Source organism: Canis aureus, chromosome 3, assembly GCF_053574225.1.
Source record: "Canis aureus isolate CA01 chromosome 3, VMU_Caureus_v.1.0, whole genome shotgun sequence".
Classification (NCBI taxonomy): Eukaryota; Metazoa; Chordata; class Mammalia; order Carnivora; family Canidae; genus Canis; species Canis aureus.
In genome coordinates, this window is record NC_135613.1 from 41,805,532 (window position 1) to 41,828,375 (window position 22,844).

Below are 22,844 nucleotides of genomic sequence, written 5' to 3' on the forward strand. Positions count from 1 at the left end.
ACGAAGGTCATTTTAAAAAGAGTTTTTGCCAACAATTATTTCCTTCCTACTGTCTCTCTCAAATAGTGCTGCAAAAAAAGGAGCAAATACGCTTGCTTTTAAAAAGTCAATATTTACTGTTAACCCTCCACATGGGGCTAAAAGATGCTAAAAGAAGCACAACATTTAGAATACCAGCAGTCAGGGATCCCTGGGTGGCGCAGCGGTTTGGCGCCTGCCTTTGGCCCAGGGCGCGATCCTGGAGACCCGGGATCGAATCCCACATCGGGCTCCCGGTGCATGGAGCCTGCTTCTCCCTCTGCCTCTCTCTCTCTCTCTCTCTCTCTGTGACTGTCATAAATAAATAAAAATTAAAAAAAAAATAGAATACCAGCAGTCAGATTGGGGAGGAAGGGAAGTCAAGGATGATTTGGGCCACAAACTAGATCACCTACAGAACAAAGTTTAATATCACATCATTTACAATTTAAAAAATTTAAATAATTTACATCCTCTGCCAAACACCCCTGTGCCCCCTGGTGTGTGGAAGGCACAACAGTTCCTGTTGCTCTAAGTGTGGTAGCTGCCATTCTGATTTGAAAAGAGAGGTGCTGCCAGTTTTCAGAGCAATTAAAAGTGGTTAAAAATAGCAAATGGCCTTGTGGCTGCTGCATAGTGATTTGAGTGGAATTCAGCATTGGTATTTCTACCATGGAACAAAATTTGTGAGTTGCTAAGTTGATTGCCCTAGTGATACTGCATGTACTGCAATGGCAAATATCAGGCTCAGTTGCCAGTGAACAAGATCCAGATGTGTGAGAATCCTGGTGGTCCTGAGAGACTCCTCTGCACAGATCCACAGCTACACTGCAGCAGCTGGATGGGTAATGCTGATGCTTTGGAACAGAGATTTCATGGTCCTGAGTTGGTGAAACTGTGTATTATAGTGTTTTCTGCTTCACAGATTGATGAAAACATTGCAGACAGGTTTTCTACTTTTAAAAACTCAAAAGAAAAAAAAATAAAAAGGCAAAAGAAATTTTTTTCTACCTAAAATTTTAATTTAAGCAATAGGATAAAAACAGCACTTTGTTTTGCAGTATTTTGGTCCTTAGCCTAGACATTTTTAAAGAGGTATTAGAATAGGAAGTAGAACCAAATTAGTGATTTTGGTTATTTAAGAAAAATGAACTCATGATTGAGATTAAGGGTTTTGTTTTTGTTTTTAAAAATATTTTCCCACTTCCAAATTCCAACCTTTAACTCAGTGCAGAGAGAGTATGGCTGATACCAATGAAGGTCAGCAACAGTTTATTGAGCATTTATGGTGGATGAGGTACCTCATCCAAAGTGCAGGCTAAGTGCTTGGCCTACATTATGTCACTTAATCCCCTTAATCCCTAACTCAAGGGGTTACCAGTGAGAAAACTGAAGCTAGGGATATGCAATGCCAAGATCTGAACTCAAGGCCATCTGACCCCTAAACCTAGAATGTGCTTCCATATACAGGAAAGAGTAGCAAGTATAAATTCAATAAAAGCAAGTAAATTTTATTCTTTTTTGGCAAAACTGTTTACCAAAGAAAAAGCGAAGAATTTAAGCAATGAGAGATTATGTCCTTCTATTTCTCTTTTAACGTAGGCTTTATTTTTTAGAGTAGTTTTAGATTTATTGAAAAATTAAGAAAACAGTTTTATGTTCTCATTTTGTGTTTTTATGTATCTTTTTTGTTACAATGCTAAGTAAGGTGCTGAATTTGCAGATTTTTCACCTAGAAATTTTATTTTATTTATTTTTTTAAAGATTTTATTTATTTATTCATGAGAGACACACACACACACACACACACAGAGAGAGAGAGAGAGAGGCAGAGACATAGGCAGAGGGAGTAGCAGGCTCCATGCAGGGAGCCTGACACGGGACTCGATCCTGGGTCTCCAGGATCAGGCCCTGGGCTGAAGGCTGCACTAAACCGCTGAGCTACCCAGGCTTCCCTCACCTAGAAATTTTAAGTAAGATTTTTAAAGTTTTTTTTTTGAGGGGGGAGGGGAATACTCATTTTCATAAATGGTGACATTTTGTCTATAAGTGGTATCACAAGGAGGGGAAGTGTAATTTTAAGCTTTTCTTCTTCTTCTTGTTTTTTTTTTTAAAGACCCCATTTATTTATTCATGAGAGACACAGAGACAGAGAGAGAGAGGCAGAGACACAGGCAGAGGGAGAAGCAGGCTCCATGCAGGGAGCCCAATGCGGGACTCCATCCCGGGACTCCAGGATCACGCCCTGAGCCAAAGGCAGACACACTCAACTGCTGAGCCACCCAGGCGTCCCGAAGCCTTGTGTTAAACTCCAGTTCTGTCACTTATTAGTTGGGCAAGTTAATGACTTTGTGAGTCTCAGTTTCCTCCACTGTGAGATGGCAATAATGAGGACCAAAAAAATTAGAGAAGGATATCACTGTAAGCTATAGAGAGTTAACCAAATGTCAGTTCTTGTAAGGAATATTCCTTACACATGAGATGAGACTCTAGGCTAACATAATTTATTTTATAAACCACAGTTTATATATTCAAATAAATCATGTCTCTAGAGAATAAAATAATGAAATTCAGTTAAGTAATGGGTAAAATACTGATTTTGAAATCAGCTAGACCTGGATTTGAATCTTGGCTCTCCTATTTAGCTATATAACTTTGAACTTTGCCTTATATCATCTCTGGTTCTCAGATTCCTTAGATCTATAATGGGACAATATCTAAATTGCAGGTTGCTTTGGGGATGATAGTTGATCATTAAGCATCTAATACAGTGCCACTCACAAAGCAGGCCCCAGTATCATTATCATTACTATTTTGGGTCTTTAGGAATCCCATATGCTCCCTGGAATCTCCCAGGGAATGCCCTTCACCCTCTGAAGCTCTTCTTTTTAAATACTTTGTTTTAATTTTTTTTTTAGAGAGGGTGAGGAGGGGGAGAGAGAGGAGGGGCAGAGGGAGAGAATCTTTGGCAGGCTCATGCCCAGTGTGGAGCCCAAAGTGGGGCTTGATCTTGTGAACCAAAATCAAGAGTTGGATACTTAACCAACTAAGCCATCCAGGCACCCCTTTTTAAATACCCTTAATAGGGGCAAATCCTTTCAGAAATAGGAAGTTAGGTATGATAAATAAAATGGATGATTAAACTAAGCAATGTGCTTTTGGATTTCAAAGAAAGCATGTCTAGGCTTTGTGCAATCATTACCACGAAAAGATGCTAGTCAATGATTTCTGTGTGACTTCTGGCTTGAAAACTACTTCCAAAGAGGAGACCAGACCTGATTTGGTTAATGTTCTTTTTGAGTTTTTGAAAATGTACTTTAAGAATAAAATTCTAAAAAGCTACAGTTGTTTTTGTCATTTTAGTTGCAGAATGCTTTATTAAGTTACAGCTTAGGAGACTCTTTGTCTGGAATACTTTCTCCCCACCTTGTACCCATACTGCTGAGTTAATTCCAATCTAGCCTTCACATCCCTGCTTAAGCATCACTGCCTGAGAGAGGACATCCCTGACCTGAGCCTCTAGACAAGTGAACCTCACTTTGTTCCTTATATTTCTTTTTTTTTCTTCTATTTCTTTTGTAATATTTACTGCCTTATAATCACTTCTTAAATGTCTGCTTCCACTGTAAACTGTAAAGCCCCATGACATGCATGCTGCCAAATGACTTTACAGGTCAGTAACTTGCCTGCACACCCCTAGGGTGAGATACCCTTAGGATGAAAAGAACTGAAAAACAATCTTAAAACTATTTACAGTAATCATGTTGTTGGTATTATTGGTATTGTTAATTATAAGATTGTTGTATTTTGGGGAAATACAGCAAATTAGTAATTAAAGGTTACTCAATTCTATCATTTTTGGAGTTGTTGCAAGTTGAAACTATCAATGTGGCAAAAGGAAGTAAAATCTCATTTTAAATTATCAATATGAAATAATAATTTTATCTTAAAAATTTTAAACTCTGTCTAAGAAACAATGGCCAACACGGAAATAATGACTCACCCCTAGTGCACAGATTGAGGTACTCTAATACTATCCCCCACTAAAAAGAACCAGGGCTCTTTAGAGAAAAGGCTGATTCCTTAGAGATGGGAAAAGTACATGTCTCATCACAGCCTGTATCAGGTAGTAAGGAAGCAATCAGAAGCTACCAGGGTTCCACCAAAAAGTTCAGCAGCCAACTTGAAGGGGTTTCTGGTCAAAGATGGAACAATTTATTATCCTGTGGGTAATAACTGCAATGGAGTAAAATTCATCAGATATGTTTTAAATCATAAATTCATAAAAGAGAGAATGAGAAAAATAGAGAAAGGAAAAGAAAGGAGAGGAGAGGGGAAAGGAGGCAGGAAGGGTGGAGGGGGAATGGGTGAGAAGAATGAAGAAATGGGGGAAGAAGGGAGAGAAAGAAAGAAAATAGAGGAAATATATGAAAGATGATGAGAGAGAGAAAGAGAGAAGAATTGGGGGAGAAAGAAAGAAAAAGAGGGAGAAAACAAGCAAGCAATTGGTTGCCATGGAAAGATGCTACTGGTTACTCATTGTTCTGAAAACTAAACAAGGAAAAAAATCAAGCATTTATCTTCCTTTTTTTTATGTGAATTATACAACTGGGTAAGCGAATAGAAGATGAAGGAAAGGTTCTTTTTATAAACGTGCTTCAGCTAATAAATATAAATTAAAAGATAGAATGAGAATATCACCATTTTGTAACTACTAATGAATGAATTGATTTGGGCATTTATTAAGCTGTTAACATCAGAAAGAGAGACATTGATGTCATTCCTCGCCACAAAATTCAAACCTGAAAATAAAAAGCAAATCCCTGTTTAGGCCTCACTTCCAATGAAGAGCCTTTCTTTATAACATGGAGATATAACTGAACATATCTCTTCTGTTCTATTTTTACATCTTTTTTTAAAAATTATTTTATTTTACTTATTTATGATAGGCACACAGTGAGAGAAAGAGAGAGAGAGAGAGAGAGAGAGGCAGAGACACAGGCAGAGGGAGAAGCAGGCTCCATGCACCGGGAGCCTGACATGGGATTTGATCCTGGGTCTCCAGGATCGTGCCCTGGGCCAAAGGCAGGCGCTAAACCACTGCACCACCCAGGGATCCCCTCTATTTTTACATCTTATCCATACATTTACTTGTTTCATATCCATAAGTTCACTTGATTCTTGCATGCTTTCTTTGTTTCTACTCTTGTCCTCCTGCAGTCTAATATCTACTTAGTAGCTAAATGATATTTTAAAATATAAGTCAGAAAGTCATTCCTCTGCTCAAAACCTGCCAATGGTTTACCATTTACCCTTAAATAAAATTAAGGGTCTTTAAAATCACCTACAAGGTCCTACAAAATCTGCCCCAAATTCATCACTTGCTCCCTAGCTCACTTTTTCTCAGCCATATGGGCCTTCTTGAAATTCTGTCAAAGCATGGAGCACAATCCCACCTCAGGACCTTTGCGCATACTATTATTGCCCTCTCCCATACCCACACGGCTTGCTCCCTTACCATCTCCCTGCTGCTTCTTTTTTTTTTTTTTTTTTTTTTTTTTTTTTTAAATTTTTATTTATTTATGATAGTCACAGAGAGAGAGAGAGAGAGGCAGAGACACAGGCAGAGGGAGAAGCAGGCTCCATGCACCGGGAGCCCGACGTGGGATTCGATCCCGGGTCTCCAGGATCGCGCCCTGGGCCAAAGGCAGGCGCTAAACCACTGCGCCACCCAGGGATCCCCTCCCTGCTGCTTCTTAAATACCCCTGGTGAGAGACGTTTTCATTGACTATTCTATATAAGCAGCAACCCTGATACTTTATTTCCTTTAACTCACTTTATTTTTTGTAGCATTTATTATCACAACTATAACTTACATTCATTGTTTTACTATCTCTCCTCCATTAGATTATAAACTCTAGAAGCAGGCACTTTATTTCATTCATTTCTATTTCCCCAGTGCCTAGAACAGTGTCTATTACATAGTGCATGCTCAATAAATACTTGTTGAATGAGTGAATGAGTTAATGCATGAGTTGCTGTGTCACAGTACATTAAACATGTCTTCCACAGCAGCTTATTGAGGAAAAGGAGTATGTTTTCAGCTTTTCATTGTGGCACTGAATGATGCCTGGCACTTAGTAGGTCCTCAATAAATGCTTTTTATACTATTGAACTTACTTTGCCTAGTAATTTTTATATTTCTAGCTATAAGGATATTTCAGAAATAGAAATATTTCCATTGTGTGTTATAGATGTCACTGGCTTCCTAAATTGTATTTCTGTGAGAAAAAGGTATCAAAATCAAAGTCTTCTAAGAATCGAGTCCCACATCGGGCTTCCTGCAGGAAGCCTGCTTCTCCCTCTGCCTATGTCTCTATCTCTCTTTCTGTGTCTTTCGTGAATAAATAGATAAAATTAAAAAAAAAAAAGTCTTATAAGAAAATCATCCATCATGAAAAAATTGAGTCCTAAGACCAATAAGGGCACAGAAATCAAACATGCCAAACATTAAGTAGACTACTGTGTGAAGCTGGAACATATTACAAGCCCTCCTCCTCTGGATCTTGATAGTTAGTGTCTCTGAGAATGTGTCTAAAAGAGATAGATGGGGGAAAAAATCAATCTTTTCCAGTGACACTGTGTTGGAGCCACTAGGTGGTGCTGTCAAAGACTGTGATTTTCATGTGTGGATTCGGAAGGTAAACAAATACCTTACTAACTTAAAAAGCAAATATTTTTTTTATTACCATGGCACTGCATACTTGTAGAACATTCAATAAATACAAATAACCAAAAGGAAGTAACATTCACCCAGAATGTGTCTGGAAAAAACCCACTGTAACAATGTGTATAATTCTATAATTGATGATGATGATGATAATAATGGCTTACACTAAATGCTTGCTATGTATCAGACACTGTCCCAATGCTTTATACTTATCAGCCTCCTGGTCTTTCTAAGAAATCTCTCTCTATAAATAGTCTTATATGAGATACAGTTATATGTATATTGGTAAATATATCACATTGGCTGTTAGTTGATAACCTGGCACATACTAGATGCTCAACAAATTAGTTTTATGAATTATTGAGAATTTACTTTTCATTTTATTTTTTTAAAGGTTTTATTTATTCATGAGAGACACAGACATAGGCAGAGGGAGAAGCAGGCTCCTCGAGGCAGCCGGATGTGCGATTTGATACCAGGACTCTGGGATCATGCCCTGAGCCAAAGGCAGACACTCAACTGCTGAGCCACCCAGGCATCCTGAATTATTGAGAATTTAATTATATAATTCATGAAAACACCTGGCCCACCTAGTCATTCAATAAACACATTGTTAATAAAATGCTGTATGTATTAACATAAACTAATTTACAAAATAACCCTGTAAATGTTCTGTGTTCAAACTGCCTCTAGGAGAGCTAAATTTAGTTGAGTGACCCAGGAACAATAAGAAGCCCGCATTCAGCTTTTCTTTTGGCATTTTGGCCCCTTTGTTCTTTTGCACATGCTGTAAAGGTTTGCTTTAGCCTTAGGAATCTGTGTCTCAGGCTGATAAAAGTCTAAGAAGTAAAGCCAGCCTGGAATCCCAGAGCTTCCTAGTGACTCTATCTAGGGTCACACTGCTTGTGGGGTTTACAGAAACAAAACCTGGTGATGGGGATGGCTCATGACAGCTGTGCCAACAGAATCTCTTGGAATTACTAAATAGCCAGCTGAGCCTGTTTTCCTTCTGCTTGATCTTCATCCCCCTACCTCTCCCTGACCATTTCAGTTTCCATACCATCTGAGGTTACTGTAAATTGATTTAGTAAACACTCTGGACTTACTGTGAGCAAGGTAGAGTGCTAGACATACAGTGGGGGGGGGGGTGTAGTAGGAAGGGACAGCGAGATAATGATGCCTTCCAGAAGCTTTCAGAGGATAAGAGAACTACATATCTCCAAGACAAATAACTCCTAAGTCTCCTGACTTTCAATCAGAAAACGTAAACAGTTTCTCAATGTGTGATCTGGAGTGTTTGTTAAAAGTGTGTTTCAGACCTACTGGATCTGAATCTCTGGATTGGGGAGGGATAGTGCTTGGGATCTGTATTTATAACAAGCATCACAGGTGCTTCTTACACACACACTGAAGTTTGAAAACTACTGGTATAGCATCCCAAGATGAGTGCTGACCATAATGGAGATTGAAAGGAAAAAAGAGTGTATGTTTAACTTGCCTACCACATGCCAGACACTGCACTAATCGTCTGTATCATTTGATTCCTCTTAAGAATACTGTAGGAAAGGGGCACCTGGGTGGCTCAGTGGGTTAAATGCCTTCGGCTAGGTCATGATCCCAGGATCCTGGCATGAAGCCCTGCATCAGGCTCCCTGCTCAGGGGGAGCCTGCTCCTCCCTCTCCTCGCTCGTGCTCACTCTGGCTATCTCTTTGTTACTATCCCTGTATCTCTCTCTCTCTCTCAAATAAATAAATAAAATCCTTAAAAAAAAAAAAAGAATACTGTAAGAAATTACTGCGATCATTGCCATTCCCCTTTTTTAGAGATGAGGAAACCAAAGCACAGAGAGGTTAAATAACTTGCCCCAGGTCACATACAGATAGTGGCAGAACCAAGATTTTGAATCCACATGGTTGGGGATTCAAGATTCAAGAGCCCACACTTTTAACCATTAAGGTCAAATGCCCCTCATAAACGATGACTGTCACAAAGACCTCAAAGAGGCTTGCACAGGTGCAGAATGCCTAAGTGAAGAACCTGGGCAAAATGACATATTTTGAAATCTAACAACCATCAAGAACTATTGGTTCTCATTAGTCCCTTTATTTTTTTTAAAAAAAGATTTTATTTATTCAGAGAGAGAGAGAGAGTGTATGTCCACAAGCAGAGGGGACAGGCTAAGGGAGAGGGAGAAGCAGACTCCCCACTGAGTAGGGAGCCTGACTCAGGGCTCCATCCCAGGACTCTAAGGTTAGATCACGACCTGAGCCTAAAGCAGATGCTTAACCAACTGAGCCACCCAGGCACCTCTCATTAGTCCCTTTAAAACTAGATTGCATGGTATTGTTTTTATTCTTCCAGAGTCACATGGGTAGTTTTTAAAAAGAGCCTAACACTCTAAAAAAAAGTGGGGAGCCTGGGTGACTCAGTTAAGTGTCCAACTCTTGGCTTCAGCTCCAGTCATGATCTCAGGATCATGATCTCAGGGTCATGAGATCAAGCCCTGCATCTGGGCCCCATGCTGGGCATGGAGTCTGCTTAAGATTCTCTCTCCCTCTCCCTCTGCCCCTCCCCGCACTCTCCCTCTCTAAAAATAATATCAATAATAATAATAAATAAAAAGAGCCTAACAGCAACCTACTGAACATCTTTTCTGTATAATACTGTTTATATGCATTATCTCATCAATCTTTGTGGCAACTTTGAGACAACATTTGACTCCATTTAGAGATACAGAAAGTATTCTCAGAGAGTGTAAGTGATTTTTTCCCCAAGGACATACAGCTATTAAGTGGTGGAATCAGGACTGTATTTATCCAACATCTGTTGCATCAACAAAAGTAACTTCGGCTACAAGTAACAAGCTTCAATACACAATGCCTTGAAGAATACAGAAAAGGGTTCTCAAATATTGCATGTCCTACTATTGGCAAGTTCTGAGGCAAGACAGGTTTCAGGGTTGGTTAATTCAGAGGTTCAATGATGTCATCAAGGCCTATCCAACATTGGTATCTGCCCACAATTGGGCAATTTGTGGGTTGAATTGTGTCTCCCTCCCAATGAAAAAAGATATGTTGAAGTCCTAACCCCTAGTACCTCAGAATGTGGCACTTGTAAAAATGATTTTTAGAGGTAATCAAGTTAAAATCAAGTTATTAGAATGGGCTCTAATCCAATGTAACTGACATTCTTACAAAAAAAAAGGAATATTTGGACAAAGAGACAGACATTCCCATGAAGACACAGAAGGAGAAGACAGCCATAAGATTAGAGTGATGCGGGATCCCTGGGTGGCGCAGCGGTTTGGCGCCTGCCTTTGGCCCAGGGCGCGATCCTGGAGACCCGGGATCGAATCCCACGTCGGGCTTCCGGTGCATGGAGCCTGCTTCTCCCTCTGCCTGTGTCTCTGCCTCTCTCTCTCTCTCTCTGTGCCTATCATAAATAAATAAAAAAAAAAAAAAAAAAAAAGATTAGAGTGATGCATCTCAAAGACAAGAACAAGGTTTGCCAGCAAATACCAGACACTAGAATAGGCAAAGTATTCTCTCCTAAAGCCATCGGAGTGCACGGCCCTGCTGACACCATGATTTGACTTCTAGCCTCCAAAACTGAGACAATAAAATTTTTGTTCATTTAAGACACCCAGTTTGTGGCACTTTCTTACAGCAGCCCTAGGAAACTAATCCAGCATTATTTTTGCCATCACTGGTACTAGTTCATCTCAGGCAGAGTCACTGCTACACTTTAAGGAGTTACATCGGAAAACAAAATCTCCAGAGGGAGAGAGACCACTGCATTGACAGGCAAGAAAACTCTTCGAAGGAGCGCCAGCCAGCTTCCTCTCCCACTTCATTGGTCAGAGTCCCATTCCCTTTCTCGAACTCAGCAATGGAAAAGGGAATATAGTTGATCATGACCAGTCAACTTGCATCTTAGAAGCAGACTGGGTCAGATTCTCTTGAAGTGTATGCCTTTGTGTAGGAGAAATAGATTCCCCAAGAAAATCAGATTCTGTTAGGAAGGAATATGGATGAAGAGAAGGAATGCTGGGTAGACCATCAATGGTGCCCATCATATTCTAGATTTTGTACATCATACTATGCCCACCTTTGCTCTGTTCCAGTTTCTCTCCATAGGATGAGAATGATTGCTTTTGTTTTACTTGGAGTTGAGAGAAGTGAATTGGGGTTTATAAGTTAATTAGATTTACATACATATTATTCCTTATAGAACCTGAAGCTCAATGCTTGACTCAATGCCCAGAACACAGTAGATTCTCAAATGGCAGGTACTGCAGTACCAAAGAGGAAATTTGTCATCCAGTCCTTTGATCTTTCAGCATCCAATTTTTTGTGAAACTGTCCTGTGGGGTGGAAGGACTAAGGAGGGGGCTGATGATTTTCTGAACCTAGGATTTCAAGAGTAATTAGGATACACTCCCCTCCATCTCCCATGAGCTCCTTACTTTTGCTTCACTATAAAAAAGCCAGACATACAATTGCCTGTGTCTTCCACCCAGATCATCCAATGGTTTCCTGAGATCCCTACTACTGGACATCTCTGTTTTTTTAAAGCAGATCCCTTCCTTAGTACATATATAAGAAATGCAAAATCCATTAAAGAGTTCTGAATGTGTTGGGGGAAAAATGTGACAGGATAAGTATGATGTAATTTAAGTATTTTGGCACAGCAAATGGAAAGAAATTACATTTCCTATTATCTTCCAACAGTTATTGAAAATGAAATGAAATATATTCTATACTCCCCCAAAAAGTCAAGGTTTTTTTTTCCCTTAAATGCAATTTTTTTCTGCAGTTTGTTCATTTGGTATGCATTCCCCTCCTTTCACGACATGGAGGCATTCTGTTATGAAACATTCAATGAAAAAAAATGGACAAAAAAAGTACACTACTTCTTTAAAATATATTGCAAGAATACTCATTTTCAGCTTTTTATTGCAGCACTAGCTGGTATTCTTGCATGCAGTTTTGTAATTTATTCTGAACATTCTACTTAAACCTTTTTTCAATAGCATGATTTTATTAGAGTCAGCTCACTGGACTTTCCCAAAAAGGTATTTAAGATCAAATAAAACCAGTGCTTGGAAAAATATCATTACAATATGAAAGCAGTTACAAAAACATTAGTACTGCAAAGTTTTATTTCAAATGGCTGAGCTTGCTGTACCCCGGGTTATGGTACTTCTACTTCTGCAGACACACTTACTGGGGAGATAGGGAAAATTGTCATCTTAGCAGTTTTTGCACATGGTGGAGGGGTGGAGAGCAGGAAGGGGGAAGATAAAGCTATAAAAATTTAAAGTGAGGCAGCAAAATTTTTAGGTGCTAGCATCAATGGTAAAAGTAGATTTCCCTTCATCCCAAACTCCCCAACCCACACTTTTGAACCACCTTCCACTCCTCAATTGCCCTCGAGGATACCATAGAAACCTTTAAGTTAGACTTTTACCCAGAGACACTTTTTTTTACCCAAAGTGTTGTCTTCTCTAAAACATAGAGGGTACCTTTTGGAAATACTGGATTGATTATTGAATTAAATGTGTCAGAATATTATATTCCTTTTTGGGTTTTGTTCCGTATCTAATAAACTCTTGTCAACATAGTGCCTTATTGGTCAAATGATGTCTTTTAGCACCTCCATCTGGCCGGGCACAAAGTTTGCATCTGAAGGCTTAGTCTCTGATAGCAGCTTCTCCGGGAAATTAATACTGGCAAGCTTGTTAAATCCCCAGGCTCCAGCAGTAAGCACTCTGCTGCACTTTTCCTTCCTTACCTTCAAGTGTACTCCCTGCGGCCATCCCTGCGCTCACCTTGATCCAGGCCAAGGGGCAACCCAGCACCTTGTTCTCATTTTATATCATAACTGAGCACCAAAGACAAATATTTTTCTTATTCAATTTTGACTATGTCTCTCCCTTCCCTGGTAACTGACAGCTAGTGTGACTGAAACTCAACCTGCAGTGAGGGAGAGTCAGCCATATCCACGGCTGCAATTCTTTGGGCTTTTTATCCCCCCAAGGAAATTGCTTTCAATTAAAATCTAATATTTATCAGAGAAAAAAAAAAAAGCATCATTTGTTAGATTATCCAAATCACTGCTGGATAAGGTGCTTTTATTTTAGAGAAAGTAATCTACTATTGATTGTGCAACACGAAAGGTATTTTTAGTAAAGATTAAATAAATCAGACTTTTTAGACGTTAATATTTTCTTGTAGGTGATTAGTAATCCACATGCAATTCATTACACAATATTTCTCTCATCCCTTTCTCCAAGCATTGAACCTATGGCAAGGCACCTGCATCCCTTAGGTTTGCAGATTAGGTGGTTTCTATGTGGACTTTCAAATGTGATTTTTAAATTGCAAGTTACTATTCGTATTACTTTTCTAAGGAGAAATATGCTTAAAAAGTAAAGTCTTTATTGCTTCTTAAAAGGCCTAGCACTCTGTGATAAATTCTCATATTTTGACTGTTAATATGTTTGAATGAAAATTATTTATACATTTGGGTGAGGTTGAGTGGTTTTCATTTGATTGCTGCCTCTGGAAATGAAAGCAGAGTAGCAGGAAATTTACATGTCATGCTGTGATGTATATCCAGATTATGAGATGATTGTGCAGCAGACGAACCCCAAGTAAAATCATTCCCATCAAACTGTGACAACTGCAATTCCTGACAAGGCCTCTTAGTTTTGGGGGCTATTATCATTGTACAAGAATATAATCTATTGACAGCAGGGCTGTTTAATACATTTAAAGGCAGACAGTGGAAGAAATCTTAACTGTTTTCATTCGCCACTGCACAAGGGTGCAGATCAAAAGTGAATTATATTTAAAAATATGCATGTATGATGATAAGATGCATGACATCCATCAACCTGTTTAGTCATGGTTAGGCTGAGGTGGGGAAGAGCCAATATTACTGCCATATGTGGTCTGAAATAGAGACGTTGAGACTGGAAATTATATCATTGCCCAGTGAGAGTGAGCAAATGGGGGAGATGCTCTTTTTTAATCCCCACTCTACCCGTCTAAGCATCAAACACCATCCATGTCTGTAGCAGTGACTTTGGCACAAACTCGGTATGTGGAGGGTTCCTGTATCTTTGCCCTTCTGCCTAGTAAGTGTGCATGTGTGTACTCTGCATGGGTATTGTGTGAGCACTGTGGGTGAGCTGGAGATGAGTAAATCATTACCCTGAGAGAAGCTCCTAGTTAGACACTGACATGTGTGCTTATATAGCAAGAGTGAAGATTAGGACATATGGGATGGGAAAATGTGTCCAGGGACTGACAATGGAATTGTTCAGCCTCGAGGTCCCAAATTCCACGATTGGAGTGTTGGTGGAGAGGGGCAGCTTAATATTCTATCCCACAGGTGGCAGAGAGGGCTGCTTCATGTTTCAGGGTACAAACTCTCCCAAGTGGTGTTCTGATGTTAATGTCCAACGTCAACAGGACTTAGCTTGAGCCTTTTTTTTTTTTTAATTTTTATTTATTTATGATAGTCACACAGAGAGAGAGAGAGAGAGAGAGGCAGAGACACAGGCAGAGGGAGAAGCAGGCTCCATGCACCAGGAGCCCGACATGGGATTCGATCCCGGGTCTCCAGGATCGCACCCTGGGCCAAAGGCAGGCGCCAAACCGCTGCGCCACCCAGGGATCCCAGCTTGAGCCTTTTTTATGAGAAAACTCTGGCAGAACTGTGAAGAGCTGTATGATTTTCTATGATAGGACTGAAAACAAACTGCAAGAAGGATTTTAAATTCCCAAGTTGGTTAAGACTCTACAAACCACACATAGGATTCAATCATTTATTAAAACAAGATATTCAAGGGCAGTTTTTAAAAAATGGAATGAAGAGTCCTAATGAATTAATGGCATTTTTCCTGAGGAATTGGTTCATCAGCTAATATTCAGTATGTAAGATTAAAATAGCTTTGAAATAGAAACAGGAGAAGGGGGAACAAAGGGTGTGGGAAATGGTTAAAATGTTTAAATCTCAGCTCAACAGCCAGAAACTCCTTCTGGGTCTTTCTGTCCCTCTCCACTGCTTTGGAAAAGAAAATGCTTAAAGAAGCCACACCCATCTGTCTTTCCCTTTAAAACCTGAACTATTAAAGTGAATGCAAAATTATTTTTAGTGCTCATTCCAAAGGTTAATCATGACAAGAAGCTCTTGTCCTTTGAAAGGTTTTATAAGACTGTCCTGAGAGAAGCAAGGATAGGTCCCCTAAAGGGCATAAAACACTGATGAGGTCCAGGTCCCATTCAGAGTTGCCAGGCCAGGACTAAAGGATTATTGGAATGAACGTCCTTCAGTGGCTGGCCAGGCCCTCTTGGTTATCTCTTAGTGATCACTGGCAGCCTGGGAAGGGACTAACTTTCTACTAAGAAAAGAAGGGTGAGCAAACCGAAATCAGCCATGTCCAAGGGCAGCACACTCACTGACCCACACCAGAACCAGGCAAGGTAGCATCTCTAAGTGCTAACATGGGACCTCTCTTATAAATGCTAAGTATTAGTTTACATCAGCAAATATTTATTGACTGTCTACTGCGTGTCAGGGTTGCACTGAGTCTTTATATTTTCTCTTAGCTCAAAGGACTTATGGTATAAATCGTGGTAGGTAGATATGGGAACAGAATAATTTGAGAAGGACCTTTTTTTTTTTTTTGTCATTGCAGTCTATAAAGCATCTAGCATAGTGATTGGCAAAGAGTAAACATGTAATGCTGTGTTTTAATAAACTTTTTATTTTATTTTATTTTTTAAATTTTTTTAAATTTATTTATGATAGTCACACAGAGAGAGAGAGAGAGAGGCAGAGACATAGGCAGAGGGAGAAGCAGGATCCATGCACCGGAAGCCTGACGTGGGATTCGATCCCGGGTCTCCAGGATCATGGCCCTGGGCCAAAGGCAGGCGCTAAGCCGCTGCGCCACCCAGGGATCCCAAACTTTTTACTTTAAAAGAGTTGTGGATTTATGGAAAAACTGCAAAGGTAAAACAGAGTTCCCATATACCTCCCAACCCAATTTCCTTATCATTAACATCTTATATCAGCATGGTATATTTGCTAGAATAAATGAACCAATATTGATACATTATTATTAACTGAAGTCCATACTTTAGATTTCCTTAGTTTCTAAACAAGTCTTTTTTTCTGTCCCAGGATCTTATCCAAGATATACCACATTACATTTGTGCTCATATTTCCTTAATTTTTTCTTGACTGTGAGTTTCTCAAACTTTCTTCATTTCGATGAACTTGACAGTTTTGAGGGGTATTGGTCAGGTATTTTGTAGAATTTCCTTCAACTACGATTTGTTTGATGTTTTCCTCATGATTAGACAGAGGTTATGGGTTTTGAGAAGGAAGACCACAAAGGGAAGGTGCCATTTTCATCACATCATATCAAGGATACATACTATCAACATAATTTCTTATTTTGATGTTGACCTTGACTATCTGGCTGAGGTAGCATTTATCAGGTTTCTCCACTCTCCTCACCCGTTTTTCCATGCTGTTCTTTTTGGAAGGAAGTCACTATGTATATAGCCCATACTTTAGGACACCAACAGTTAACTCAAACTGGGCCAACCAGATTCCCTCTTCTGGGAATCTGGAATTGAGATTAAGAGGTGCTAGTCAGTCTCCTGGGGTTGCTTGAACTGCATGTAACAAGAGGTGGGTGGCCATCCCCTGCCTTGTTCACGGAGAAGAACAGCTGGTCTGAAGAGGACGAATAATGAATACAAAAGAGAGAATGAACACAATGGAGCACAGCCAGAAAGACAGGGGGAGGAGGGAGAGAATCTGCCCTGTTTATGGTTTCCAGTACTTAGTTCCCAATTGAACTTCTTGCTTTTGGATTCAGGGAGATATCCATATATGTTTATGATAACTTCCATATCCTGTTTTTTAAGAAAGATAATTTGCATAGTTTTTGGCAACTCATAATTAATGTCATCTAAGATGTTTTCAGATCACTGGTGTACAGCAAAATAGACATGCTTTTTCCCCACCTGTGAGCTGAGTGTACAGAGGCCATAAGGAGCAGGGAAGGCCCAGCCCTCTGATGAAGAGTGTGGCCTTTGGAGTCCAGGCTCCTCCCTTCCCAGCTTTGGGACCTTGTGTGAGTTATTTAGGCCTTGGTTTTGCCACTTATAAAATAGATATAATACCTACTTTACAGGGCTGCAGTGACAATTAAAGGAAAGAATGTTTATAAGGTACTTAGCAGACTGCTGGGTGCATATTTTGTGATTCCCCCCCCCTTACCCCACCCTCAAATAGTGGCCCTATCACTGAAGTGGTCCTTGCTAACCTGAGCAAAATGTCATATGCCCAAAAACCTTGTATATATCTCCATTACGTAGTATGGATCTCACTGTATTCTAATTATTTATTTATCTCTCAAACTAGAACACAATGTCTTTCCTTAGACCTATAGTTTTTAGCCTAGGCCTGGTACATAGAAGATGCCCAAAACACATGTGATGAATAAATGAACACATTATTATTCATTTCAAATATTTATAGGTACTTCCTGTCATGTTTAGAGGATAGGATTCTAATTATAGGTGAAAATGCAAATAATAGTGAATAACATCTGACAGTCTGTAGCATGTTTTCAATACTTGGTGTAATTTGAGCTTACAGGGAATGTGTGAGGTGGAAAGGCAGAATTTTTATCTCCCCTATCTGCCAGACATGGAACCTGACTACCAGAGAGTAAGTGGCTTGCTTATGGTCCCCAGTCCCTGCAGAGGCAGAGGGGGCAAACACAGAGGGCTTGGGAGTCCAAGTTTAGCACTCTTGGCACCCTGGAGGCAGTGGTACAAAGGACTATCCTCTGCGTGAGATTCTTTTAGGTTAGTATGTGTAAGTGGCAAATGGGAGTCACTACTAAGAGGAGGGAGGAGGGTAAGAGGGATGCTTCCTTCTGTGAGGGGCCCATCAAAATTATGGCTTGAAGCTTATTTTTACAGTGTAATAGCATACCCCGTCTCAGCTGAGCAGAATCCTGTGAAACACAAGTTTAGCTCAGCAGAATTCATCACCAGCTGAGACTTAAAAATGTGTCTGAGCTCTGTACTTATTGAACACACAAAGAGTATGAATATCAAGTTATTCGGCTGTGAAATAATATCAACAAAGTTAGTTATGTTTAATTTAACTGTTGAATGGAGGTTTAGCAATTTGGGACCGAAGCCTCGATGAGGAATGGAGAATGGGCAAATCAAACACTAAATTCCCTTCTCCTAATAGCCCAGGCTCTGCCGAGAGGAAAAAGCTGATCTGTGCTTTCCCACCTCTGCCTATCATCATTAAACACAAAGCAGTACCTGTCTTGGGCCTTTGTATTTTCCCTAATCTCCTCCAGGGAAGAACAAATTGCAAACAATATCAGGTTCCCAAAGTCCCAGGAGAAGCCCTTTGAAAGCCAGAAAGAGTAAAGATCTACTCCCATTCCTTTTCTTAAATATTTTTCTAGGAGGGCAGTTTAAATAATCTTATCTGTATATACTGACATGATATGAATTGTGCGTTAGGAAGAAGAAAGTAGTGTGCACAGGGTTGTACCCACTCACTGAGAAGGATTCTCTGTCTTCTGTTGTTTCTGGTGCTTAATGACAAAATGTTCATTTTCCTTTCCTCTGTCCCTCCAACTGGTCCCCTTCTCCCTTCCAATTTCTTCCTTCTCCCCTTTCTTCCCTCCCTCCCTCCCTCCTTCCTTCTTTCCCAGTTTCTAATGAAGGAATTTCCATGACTTCCACTGAATAGGAGTCAATAAAGACACTATTGGCATTTGGGGCTGGACAGGTCATTGTGCAGCTTTCCTGTGTGTGGAAGGATGTTCATCAGCCTTGGTTCCTGCCCACCCAAAGCAACAGCACCATCATAAACATTGGGGCAAACAAAAATATCTCTACAAACTTCTTGATTGAGAATCGCTGTTTAGGGGCACCTGGGTGGCTCAGCTGAGTGTCTGCCTTCTGCTCAGGTCCAATCCTGGAGTCCTGGGATCGAGCCCAGCATAGGGCTCCCTGCTCAGCGGGAAGCCTGCTTCTCTCTCTCCCTCTGCCTGCTGCTCCCCTTGCTCTTGCTCTGTCAAGTAAATAAATAAAAATTAAAAAAAAAAAGAATTGCTGTTTATCTGGTTGATTTTCATAAACCAGGAAGCAAAAAGAAGAAAGTGTCCTTATGAAACCTTCTATAATTTTTATTTAAGGAGCTGAGAATCAAATGGAATGGGATTAACCTGATGGGATGTGGGAAAGGCACCCAATTTCCCTTGCTTGCTTCAACACTATCTGACTAGAAAAACTAAATGCTCGCTTTTCTAGATGTTTTTGTACTAGCATTGGTCATAGACAGTCTGGTCAAGGATTCGTAAGTGGAAGTCTGCTGAGGGCACTGAGAAGGCTTTGACTTTTTCTGATAAATGGGACAGACAGATGTGGCACATCCTTTCCCTCTTCTTCCTGCCTCACACAGAAATGTGTTGATAGAAGCTACAACAGTTATATTGCAGCCACGAGGAAAAAGCTATTTATAGCATTTTCAGCAACTGCCCATCTCCAGACTTTTTGTTATCTGAGAAAACTAATCTCTTATTTGTTTAGACCTCCCAAACCTATTCTCAATAGCAGCAGAATAGCTGATACAGCACCATTTAAAATATTTGCAACGTAATGCAATAATATAGAAATATTTTATGATTTAATAGTGGTGAAAAGTGGTATGTGTGTGAGTAGAGGTGTATTTCCACTATATAATCCTTCCTCACACTCTACGAAAGCTTATTCACAGACAAAAATACAGGAATTAGGGGCAGCCCTGGTGGCGCAGCGGTTTAGTGCCGCCTGCAGTCTAGGGCGTGATCCTGAAGACCCTAGATCGAGTCCCACGTCAGGCTCTCTGCATGGTGCCTGCTTGTCTCTCTGCCTCTCTCTTTCTCTCTCTGTGTCTCTATGAATGAATAAATAATTTTAAAAAATACAGGAATTATTGCAAATTATTAAGAGTGTTTTTCTTTGCATGGTGTGCCTAAGAATGGTTTTCTTTACACTTTTCTATTCTGTGTTTTCCAGATTTTCTTTAAGAAATCTGCGTTATTTTTAAACAACACAACACTATGTTTATGTGTGTGATACTTAAAGCCAGTGCAGCCTCTGACTGTGCTAAGGTACTATCATAGGCTAAATAGGTACTATCATCACACGTAGCAATCCTCCCACTATACTCAGCTTCAGAGTGTGATCACAGGGCTGTTGAAGTTCTAAAATGTAACATGATGAAGAGTACATGAGGTACCGAGATCATTAATCTTGTGACAAATCATGGAGAAGAGAAACGTAAATACTATCTTTAAATATGTGAAGGACTCTTATGTGGAAATGGGTGTTAGTTCCTTCCCTCCTTCATTCACTCCAAGTATTTGTTGAGGGCCAGATGCCAGATACCGTAAAAAGCCCATTATTAGCCCCAAACATCCACGGTCCCTGTCTTTACAGAAAGTACAGTTTACTAATGGAAACAGTCATTTACCAAAGGACCACAGAAATATACCACTTCAAGTGCTGATGAAACCTGTGAAGGGATAGTAGGAGGAAAGGTAAACCTGATCTACTTTGGAGAGTTAGTATAAGACTTCCCCAAGGAGGCGCTGCTTGAATCAAAGTCTGAAGAGCTAAACAGAAAAAGTAGTTCCACCCCGGGACACCTGCACCCCGATGTTTTTAGCAGCAATGTCCACAATAGCCAAACTGGAAGGAGCCTTGGTGTCCATCAAAAGATGAATGGATAAAGACGTGCTTTATGTATACAATGGAATATTACTCAGCCATTAGAAACGACAAATACCCACCATTTGCTTTGTCGTGGATGGAACTGGAGGGTATTATGCTGAGTGAAATAAGTCAATCGGAGAAGGACAAACATTATATGGTCTCATTCATTTGGGGAATATAAAAAATAGTGAAAGGGAAGAATGGGGAAAGGAGAAAAAATGAGTGGGAAATATCAGAAAGGGAGACAGAACATGAGAGACTCCTAACTCTGGGAAATGAACTAGGGGTGGTGGAAGGGGAGGTGGGTGGGGGTGGGGGTGACGGGCCTGAGGGGGGCACTTGATGGGATGAGCACTGGGTGTTATTCTATATGTTGGCAAATTGAATACCAATAAAAAATAAATTTATATAAAAAAAAAAAAGAAGAAGAGAGTTCCAGGCAAAGGTATTTGCAAAGGCTGTGGGGCCAGAGGGAATGTATGGCCTGTCTGAGGAACAGAAAGAAGGCTGGGACCCCTAGAGCACAGATCATGAGGCTGGAGAGGCATGCAGGGGCCAGATTACGCAGGTATAAAGATTCTAGCCCTTAAGCTTCCTAAGACCCATGGGACATCAAAATGGGCTTTAATCCAGGGAGTGATATGATTTGAGAAAGGTTACCCTCTGGCTGCTCTGGGTCTGCGAGTGGGTAAGCTTGAGTACAGGAATTCCAATCCCTCATCATTTCCAGGAATTGGAGTCCATGGATGAAAGTGAGAAGGAGATGGATTTTGGCTAAATATGAGAAAAAAGTGTCCAATCATGAGATAAATAATAACTCCCATATACTTGCCTATTATGAGCCGGGAGGCACTATGCTAAGAGCTTACGAATTTAAAAGTGTTTTTTCATTTAATCCTCACAAAGAGGCATGGATGACTGTCATCCCACTTCACAAGTCAGGGCACTGAAGTGACTTATGCAATGAATCACAGCTGATATGTAGTGAACCTAATGCATGAACTCAGTTTTGGCTAATGCTAAAGCCCTTTCTTCATCACTAAGCAACACGAGCCCCCCTCACAAAAGAATGAGCTGCATCCTAAGCAAGAGAGAAGCAGCTTGATGGGGACCTCCTAAAAGGGCTACCTACACTGGGGGTTCTTGAGTTTTCAGGAGTTGGTATGCTTGACCTGCTTCATGCTCACCAGGGGACTTACCAGCAGCAGGAGGCATTTTCTTCCTATGTCCTTTCCTAAAGAGCTGGGATATCTCTGTGCACCTCCCTGGCTACTGTCATTCTCGCAGAAAATCATATTCTCTGTATAGCCTGGAGCCGCCTCTTCCCCATATTCCTTGGAAAGAAGCCACTGGCCGGATGTGCAGCTCTAGGGAACTTTCAGAGCCCCTACCCAAGACTACCTGGCAAGGGGCGTTCTGCTTTCTGCTGGGCCCTAGGGGAACACAACTCCATTTTGGAATTGAGGAGATGAAGGAGATGGGGCTCCTGAACACTGACCTTTTGTAGACCTGAGCCCACGCCAGGGCAAACTACACGAATAACGAACTGCTTCCATTGTTATCAAATGGTACAGATTCTCAGGAGACGAGTGAGAGATTAAGAAGTTATCAGGCATCTTCGACTTCCTTTCTGAAGTCACAGAGCAGCTGCTGCTCTGTAACAACCCTGAGCATGATGAACATTTGGGGAGAAGGGATAATTTTTAAATAAAGAAAAATGCTCTTCTCTGTAAGAAAATTTGGTCACTAACTTCATTTGACAGGTGTAATAGACTGTGATAGTTTTGGGGGGATACATGGTATAAAGTAAAGCAAGAGAGGTAATAAGCATCTTGGCATTTATTCTTTATGTAGGAATATTTGTTCCTCAAAGTCAGACTACGTGGAATATTAGCATTTGAATAAATTATTCAATACCTTCTAGAGAAAGCAAGGGGAAAAATCTTTTCAGCATTATAACATGGCAATCTACAAGGTAGTAGAAAAAGAAGGCTGTCATTTTTTCTTCAATTACAAAAGGCAAATATTTATTATTTATAAGTATTCGCCTTGTATAGGCTTAAATGTTATTTATGAACCTGTTGCACAGTGATTTTCAATGTAACTCATTATTTTTAGCCTTAGGGTGTTGTAAAGGAGCATGGATATATTTAATGACACTCTGCTAGTCAGCGCAATTACACTGTAATCATTATGTAAAATGTGCTATTAATTAAACCAATTTCTAGTTAGAACATTCGCTTCTGCAGGGCTTAATCTTAATCTTCAGCAATC

The 22,844-nt window shown here is 40.2% G+C and overlaps 1 long non-coding RNA gene across 5 annotated transcripts in view; it reads right to left on the reverse strand.

Moving 5' to 3' along the window:
* LOC144310720 (uncharacterized) overlaps positions 1-22,844 on the reverse strand; it is a 62,565-nt gene that overhangs the window by 37,979 nt on the left and 1,742 nt on the right. For 4 of the 5 annotated variants that reach the window (XR_013376390.1, XR_013376392.1, XR_013376389.1 and 1 more), the window contains one exon: positions 1-68. This exon is cut by the window's left edge and continues 192 nt beyond it. The exons of the other annotated variant lie outside the window; for it this stretch is intronic. This is a non-coding gene — a long non-coding RNA (uncharacterized LOC144310720). The remainder of the gene's footprint in view (positions 69-22,844) is intronic. 5 annotated transcript variants of the gene reach the window in all.